Here is a 9,143-nt window from a genome sequence, read left to right on the forward strand (position 1 = left end):
TAAATATTAGTGGTTTCAACATTCTATGTTGTATTCAGTTTTACACCATCCCAGATGTTGGTTTCTGGAAGACTTTTGATCTTCTGTGAACCAAACAGGCTTCTCTCCTCCAGGCTCAAGTGATACTGCCCTTCAGCAGATGCTAATTTTATGGCCTCCTGTGCTCTGATAACACAGCAGGAGCCTCATTGAGAGATCTCCTTTGATCTGCATTTGGTTACTGTTCTTTAAATACTTGCCCATCTGGTTTAGTTTTAAATCCTTGACACAAACCTGTTCAAAATTAAGAAATTTGCTCAAAATAAGAATGTTCAATATACCTTTTACACATGCCGTAAGATTAACTGTATTAAGCACTAAAAATAATCATTTTTCCTCAACAGTCTCCAGCTGGGCTGACTGAGCTGTTGTGTAACAAACTCATTTGCTGAGCTGTAACTCATGCAGCCTTAAGTCCAGATATTCCTGGTCCCTTGTCTACCCTTGAAACCTGTTTCTCAGAGCCGAGTGCAGACTGCCGCTTGTAAGGGAAGATTGCAGACTGAGAAGATGTTAGCTTCCTCAACAGCAACCTGAAGGCGCAATCTCACTTGGTGGAAGCAGGTTTGACAATGAAAACAGCAGCTGAAAGCCACTTAACATGAGGTGTTTGTGGTTGAAAAGTCTGAGTCAGTTTCTGTTTCCAAATACAATCCTGACATAATCTTATGAAAGAACATCCAAAAAGGCAGTTTGCAAACGTGAAGAAGCTAAGCAAGCTAGCCTGGCTCTACGTGAAGCCCTAAACTCTAGCTAGGCCGCTCTGTGCATCGACGTATGTTTGAGGTCATGACAGAATTTGCCATTTTTCGTGGCTCCACAAGTCATGGCTAATCGTTCAAATTCTTTAACACTAGCTATACTAACTTTTGCAGTTTTAAAAATCTTAGAGCGCAAACCTTTTTGCCGCTCTGCTCTTTAAAGAGCAACAAACAAGCTAACAAGTTTACTTCAGCTAGCTAAATAATCAGGCTGTCTGCTCCTGCCCAGCCTGCAGTTGGCTACTTAACAGATGGATCTTGTAGCTAGGTAGCTAGCTAGTTAGAGAGTTTTACTTTAATCGGAATGATGGCTGACATTCCCAGTTTTTCATGCCTAAAAGCACTCATAAACATTTAATTAATTTTTTTAAAAAGGTTTACAGTTAGCGTGTAGCTTCAGCACATCTCTTTCAAATTCAAACATTTCACTCATTTTATAAGCATCTTTTGTCGTTTTAGTGGCGCGCTTAATTTAACCCGACACTTTCCATTTTCACTTCAGATTTGTTTTTTCACCAAATAGTGAAAAGGTGGAATCCGCAGTGTGTGAATTTGTGTAATTAACGTAGCAGGTGAAAACCAGGTGACGAGAACTGCATTGGGGTGTACTGTCTTTAAGGTGATGTAAATTAATGTATGATAACAAGCTTATCAAACCGTCCGGATTTTCATTTTGTTTCATCCGTGCGGTGACCAACGTGACTACGGCGCCTTCCTGGCACGCGATTCCACTGGAGCTGTTTCTTATCTCCGTGTGAGCCTGGTGAGTGCCAGGGGTGGACGTTCAGGTGTAATGCGATGACCCACAAAAGCTCGCGTTAATAGCTTTCCGGCCGGGAAGTCCGTGCAAAAATTGTGAATAATTTATGCGTCTCGGACCAAAAATAGAAGATGCGACGGACGGGAAAAGATGCTGTCGGTGAGCGAGAGAGGAGCAAACATGGTGTCAACACGAGCAGAAGGGGGAAAAAAAAGACCATTTTAATTAAAAAAAAAAAAAAAAAGAAAAGAAAACAGCAGATTTGAAAACATATGCAGATGGAAGGAGAGCTAGCCGCTTGAAACAACAAAATGTTAGTCTAATGCTGGGCCTGTAGATATGGGGATGAAGAAAGCTCTGCTGGTGCAAACTGCATTATTTACAGCCACCGCCTTTCCAAAGTGGACAAAGTGGAAAGTTATTTTAAGCCATCAAATGACAGCCTTTTGAATGTTTTCATATCTGCCTGCTAAGTCTGAAACATGTCTTACTTTTGTTTACTTTAACAAAAGATTTCTAAAATGATAATAATTAAAAAAATCAAAGTAACCCTGTAAAATTGCTATGATATACAATAGATAATAATAATAAATCATTTTGTGACATGTCTCCTGTTCTTTTTAGCTGAAAAACCACCGTTCTAGGGGGAGAATATGAAAAATTAAAAAGCTGCAGAAGCCTGGCTGCGTAATTGTGCACATCAAGGGACTCTTTGCTGAAGCACCTTTTCGAATCACTTCCAGCAGTTTTCTTTGCTCAGGAGGCTACCTAGCATCTTGACTCACCAATATCTCCCAAGTCCCAACAGCAAATGTTCCCCAAAATCTACCAGATTGAGAGAAACTCTGAGCTCCACAGCTGTTCTGTCAGATTTAACTCTGAACTTTGGTTAGGCCAGTCCAAAGCCTAACAGCACGTCTGGTGGAGTCACCTTTTGGATTTATGAAGTTAGGACTAAAACCAAACTTCCTCCTCATCTCCAGGTTCCTGTTAGGCAGCTGAAGGTCAAGGGTCAAAGCTGATTAGTGTTTAGGACTGCTCATGATTTCATTCAATTTATTCTGAACTCCTTCAGAATAAAAGTAACCCCAGATCTTGATGCTGCCACCGTCATTTTTCAGGTGAAGCATTGTGTTCTCTTTTTGTTGTTTTTGTTGTTGCAATGAGTAACTCCTCATTTCTTAAACAACCATGGCAAAAGACACATCCTGTGGTCGTGGAAAAGACGTTAGTCTGTTTAAGAAGGGTCAAATCCTTGGCATGCATCAAGCAGAGAAAACATCTAAGGAGATTGCAGAAACTACTAGAATTGGGTTAAGAACTGTCCAATGCATCATTAAAAACTGGAAGGATGGTGGGGAACCATCGTCTTCCAGGAAGAAATGTGGTCTGAAAAAAATCCTGAATGATCGTTATCGGCGATTACTTAAACGTTTGGTCAAATCAAATCGAAGAAAAACAACAGCAGAACTCAGGAGTATGTTTAATTGTGAACGCAAAAGCATTTCCACACGCACAATGCGAAGGGAACTCCAGGCGTTGGGATTGAACAGCTGTGTAGCCATAAGAAAACCTCTAATCAGTAAGGCTAACCAGAAAAAAAGGCTTCAGTTTTCTAGGGAGCATAAAGATTGGACTCTGGAGGAATGGAAGAGGGTCATGTGGTCTGATGAGTCCAGATTTACCCTGTTTCAGAGTGATGGGCGCATCAGGGTAAGAAGAGAGGCAGGTGAAGTGATGCACCCATCATGCCTAGTGCCTACTGTACAAGCCTGTGGGGGCAGTGCTATGATCTGGGGTTGCTGCAGTTGGTCAGGTCTAGGTTCAGCAACATTGTGTGCCCAAAGAATGAGGTCAGCTGACTACCTGAATATACTGAATGACCAGGTTATTCCATCAATGGATTTTGTCTTCCCAAATGGAACGGGCATATTCCAAGATGACAATGCCAGGATTCATCAGGCTCACATTGTGAAAGAGTGGTTCAGGGAGCATGAGACATCTTTTTCACACATGGATTGGCCACCACAGAGTCCAGACCTTAACCCCATTGAGAATCTTTGGGATGTGCTGGAGAAGGCTTTGTGCAGTGGTCAGTACAAGATCTTGGTGAAAGATTAATGCAACACTGGATGGAAATAAATCTTGTGACACTGCAGAAGCTTATTGAAACAATGCCACAGCAAATGCAGGCTGTAATCAAAGCTAAAGGCGGTCCAACAAAATATTAGAGAGTGTGACCATTTTTTGGTGGCGACTTTTTTTTTGGCCAGGCAGTGCATGTTTCGCTTTCTCTCAAAAGGGCGTATATCATATTTACAGAGTTAAAGCAAATAAGATATATAAAGTGTGAAACATCAATTACAATCAGCTCTTCTAATGTTTTTTTTCCTTTTTCAAGACAGATTGGTCCTTTACGAATGTTTTTCTCAAGTTAACAGTCTTTTGAATAATTCGTTCAAAATAGGAACCGATTGTCTATGTGGATGATAGCATAGTGTCTGTACTGACGGAAGAATTTGATCTGTGCACAAAACATGGAAGTAAACAGCCGAACAATGAAATTCTTGTCAATTAAAAAAAAGTGATGTATGCCCTTTTAAAAGCTGATTACTCTGCCAGTTTAGCTTGTTCACAATCATATGAGATCTAAGACACACAAGTGATGCACCCTCGGATTTACAGAGAACCTAAGCGCAGAATTAATCCATTGAATAGTCTTCATAACTTATTTATTTATAGTTTTCAAAAAAATAAGGAATCTGAAATGACTTAATTAGTATTTTAAATGTGTTTCTTTCCTTTTCATTCTAAACTGTAAATGTTCCTTCCTTCTCAGAGACTTATCATTAAATACAATCGTCAAAACAAAAACAACCTCGCATCTCGTCACCACAGGGACTATTTCCTATTTCTAAATTGTACATATTTTTACATTTAAAAAAAAAAATAAAAAAAAATCAATGTCTACATAAGTATTTGTCAGAAGATGTTTACTTTTACAGCTTATTTTTCAGAAGCACGTCTGCTCCAGGTGTGATGATCGAGCATTTAAGTTGGGTCCGCTACATTTACTCAAGATGAGTCTCGGATGTAGATCACGAAGTGAGGGAGCCGTGATCCAACATCAGGGATGGTTTAAAAACCTGCTTCAACGACTCATGTTTCTCTTCAATATTTCAAAAGTAACAGTTCATTTGGTGCCGATCGGTACGTGTTCGACAGCACTGCCGTTCGGTGACAAATCTTTTACTTCTGCAGGTGGAGGACATATTTCAGGTTTTTGGTAATAGTCACATCCTCTCCCCCCCCCCCATCAGAGCAGGTAAACTTTGGTAAGGTGCGGACATTTCTCTGATGAGTGTAACCTGACTGAATTGGGGTCAGGACTTGAACGCCAGCTGGTTCTGTAAATTTATTGGGTAGCTCGTAAAGTAACGTAAATGTTGGGAATAATCCACCCTACTTCTTTAATAAAATGTATATTTTTTTTTCAACAAAAAAACAATTGTCATTGCTTATCATTTTCTGCACATTTCTTGAAGTGATGCTTTGGGATTTGATTTTCGACTGATAATGCCACCTGCTGGTCACAGGGTGGAAGTAACTACAATAAAAAGGTTTCCCATCCTTATTCGTCTTTTAATTTTCGACATGACATTTCTGTATTAAAGATACTTTTTATTGGAAGTTCCAATGAAAATTAAAGTCTTATGCAAATAAAAAATACTTTAATGCCATTTCATAGCAGTTATCACAAAATATAAAAAAATATATACTTTTTATCATTGCATGCCATCAAAACCCCTCAGACACATAAACTGCTCTGAAAAACAATTGTAAATTAAAATGTATCCATTTACTGACTGTTATTCAGACACCACTTACATTAAGCAACAACTAAAACTTATCACAATGAAAGTGCTATTTTCTCTGTTTACGCTATTTTACCACATATTTTAGCTGCCTGAAATCGCCTGTTCCCCATACATAGCATGGGAGATCATTATTTTTCTCACAATCTCTTTAACTGTTCTTAGTCCTCTCTTCATCTGCAACAAATCCTGTGAATTTAGTAATATTTACTCTTTATTTATCAAACTTACTTGGGGGGGAACCATATATTTTAGCCACTTGACAAAATGTGTTCCCCCTCCATGACATGGGACTTAATTGTTTTTTCACAAACTCTTTAACTATGTTGATTCCTCTCTTCGTCAATAAGACATGGTTGTTCGGGTGTTTGTTCTTCCAATTAATAACTGACATATTAATCATATTAATACAAATCTAAACACATTATAACTATGAACTTCAGTATGCTCTATTTTAGTGCAGAAATTCGCATCATTTTTCACATCTTTTGGAAATAAAAATGAGTTCCGATTGTTTTCAGCTCCCTCACTGCTCAAACACAAAATCTCACTATTAAGGAAGAATAATTTATAAATTAACTTTGGGAAAAAGTTTGGCTCTCTCTCTTCCTTAAACCGGGTCCTCTCAGCGGGCGACGTGCAGCCACAGGGAAAACAACACTGCGCGTTGACGTCACAGAATCACAGAGTTTAATCCCATACAAGGCAACGCATTAATTAACAACAAAACTGCAGAGGAACAGAGATATACATTTTACCTGAGACAGGAAAAAATAGAGAAAGAAAAAAACAAAGAAAAGGCAAAGACGCGTCTTTGGAGAGAGCTGATGCAAAAAAGCAAAATAGTGGCAGCTTTCTGAATTTTTACTCCTGTACACGAAGTCTTATACTGAAGGTGTGTCTTCGCTTTTTAATATATTCACTTAAGGCGTACCTCTAGTTGGCCAACTGGAAGCTACCTTGGACACTCAGAGAAACTTAGAAACTCCCCCTAATTTACGCCAAAGATCAAAGGCCATTTGCTCTCTGGTAAAAACAAAAGAGCCAACAGCTGCGTCCTGGCCTCCTGGGTTCTATGGTCATTTTGGGTGCAGAGAAACATGAGATAAGATTTCACAGATACCTGTGAAATCCGAAGTCTCTCCCGTTATCTCTCCTTACATAAATTCTCAGAAAAAACTTAAATCCAGTAATTTTGGTTCAAGGAAAGGTTATCTTTACAAACCCCAGTTTTGCTCCTCTGCAGTCAGCACCTCAAAAGATTGAGTCCTGCCAAAAATAACATAAAATCAACAGAACAAAATGAGCTATAATTCCTGAGCAATTTTCTAATACTAAACAAAACATTTTCATTCAAACAATTTCCATTTGATTCTGATATAGTCACAGATAGTACAATTTTCAAATACATCCATCATTTACTGGATTAGTAGTTTTAAAATGAGATAATACAATCTTCAATAAAAACATGGTATTAATACTTAGAAAAATGTCTTAGAAATTAAATGTTAGTGGTTTCAACCTTCTATGTTGTATTCAGTTTTACACCATCCCAGATGTTGGTTTCTGGAAGACCTTTGATCTGCTGTGAACCAAACAGACTTCTCTCCTCCAGGCTCAAGTGATACTGCCTTTCAGCAGATGCTAATTTTATGGCCTCCTGTGCTCTGATAACACAGCAGGAGGCCCCATTGAGAGATCTGCATTTGGTTCCTATTGTCTGAATGCTTGCTCATCTGGTTTAATTTTAAATCCTTAACACAAACCTGTTCAAAATAAAGAAATTTGTTCAAAATAAGAATGTTCAATATACCTTTTACACATGCCGTAAGATTAACTGTATTAAGCACTAAAAAGAATCATTTTTCCTCAACATCACCAAGTAGTTTTGGTCCAGTTTGTTGTGCAAACATCTTAGTACATTTAAGATAAGACACAACTAAATTATGAGTAACTTTTCAGGAAGATATAGGAGCTTGTTTTAATTCCTTAATATGGATGGAAAAAATATTAGTTCCATTGGCAGATTATTTCACTTATAACTGGAGAAAAATGTTTTGTTTTAAGTATCATATTCTGTCAATGGAACTAATAATTCTTCAGCAATTTTAAGGAATTATTTACTTAAACAAGCTTCTATGTCTTGCTTAAAAGTTGCTTATTGGTCAGTTTTGTCTTATTTTAAGTGTACTAAGATATTTTCACCAGAAACTGGACAAAAAAAATACGTGGTAAAATTTTGCCTTCAAAATTCAACTTTACTGATCCCAAAGGGAAATTAAATGTTGTTGTAACTCATATAGATTCGGCTAATGATAACATTACCCAAACCACGAATTTCAGTGATTACATTCAAACTAATCAAACTCAATTTCTCAGAAAATAATCCTAAATAATAACTAATTAAAACGGCTTTTAAACACAGAAATAGTCTAATTATGGTAAGGCTGAAAGCTGCGAAAGTGACTCAACAGGCTGTTGCTAGGTAACCAAAGAATGAGTGAGTTGCTAGGTAACCAAAGAGTGAGAACATTATTTGATTCCACCAACCTTGCTTAGCTAGAGAGAGGTTGTCCATTTTCTTATCCAGTGAGCGGATAATGGCCAGAAAGAGAGTCGGACTTGGTGGCTTCCTATATGCATCAGCTGGGTCAACCAGTCAGCCCGTTTCCCCTTTTTCTGTTTTTGGGCACAATGTTTCCTTTTGACCGCTGGCCCTCGCACCCTGCTGTGCCAGTCCATTGTCCTCAAGAGCCGCTGTCTCCCAAGTGTGGATTTAAGCCTTGGTGATATGTTACCAGCTCAACTGTCTTCTATAGCCATCAGCTAAGCTGAGCTGCATTCAGCCATAAAGTTTGTTTTTATTCAAACTTCAGCAGTTTTCTAGTTGTTCTGCTGAGGTAGTGACATCAATTTGTGACATCAATTTGTGACATCACACAAATTGATGTCACAAAGAGTGATGCACACTTTGCATCACAACGCTGCACTCTTGAACTCTACGGTCATAACCATTGCAGAAGAAAGAGAGAGAGGAAGTAGAAGGATTGTATCCGAACAAGAGACTGACAACGAAAGCATTTCAAGATAATAATAAAGGAACAGCTTTTGGATTTGTTCAGACTAAACAGATTAACAATGAATCAGAGCAGTAAAGCGTCGTGTTCTGATTCTGACCAACAGACTTTAGCTAGAGAGACTCAGAAGCTCCATGGCATCTTGAAAGAGGTTAGCTTGATGTCAATTGAAAAACAGTCTCTGGTTAACGCCAACGAGGAGCTGAAGATAAAAGTTGTTAACATGGAAAAAGCTACACATGAAAAAGACAAGCTGCTTCAGGAGAAAGATGAGAAATTAAAAAAACTGCTCGACATAAACAGAGCTTTAAAGGAGGATAACAACATACTGGAGCAGAAAACCACCGACTTGGATCTGAAAAACGTTGTCCTGGAGAAGGAAAAGACCGCCTTAGAAAAGGAAAAAAATAACCTGAAGCAGGAGAACACCACCCTGGAGACGGAAAAGACTGCTCTGCAGCAGAAAATCATCACCTTGGAAAAGGAAAAAAATACCCTGGAGAAGGAAAAGACTGCTCTGGAGCAAAACAGTACCTCCTTGGAGCAGAAAATCACCACCCTGGGGCAGAAATACACTGCCTTGGCAAAGGAAAAAGATGACCTGAAGGAGGAAAACTTCTTTTTCAACCAG

The sequence above is a fragment of the Xiphophorus couchianus genome, chromosome 5 (assembly GCF_001444195.1).
Source record: "Xiphophorus couchianus chromosome 5, X_couchianus-1.0, whole genome shotgun sequence".
Taxonomy (NCBI): domain Eukaryota; kingdom Metazoa; phylum Chordata; class Actinopteri; order Cyprinodontiformes; family Poeciliidae; genus Xiphophorus; species Xiphophorus couchianus.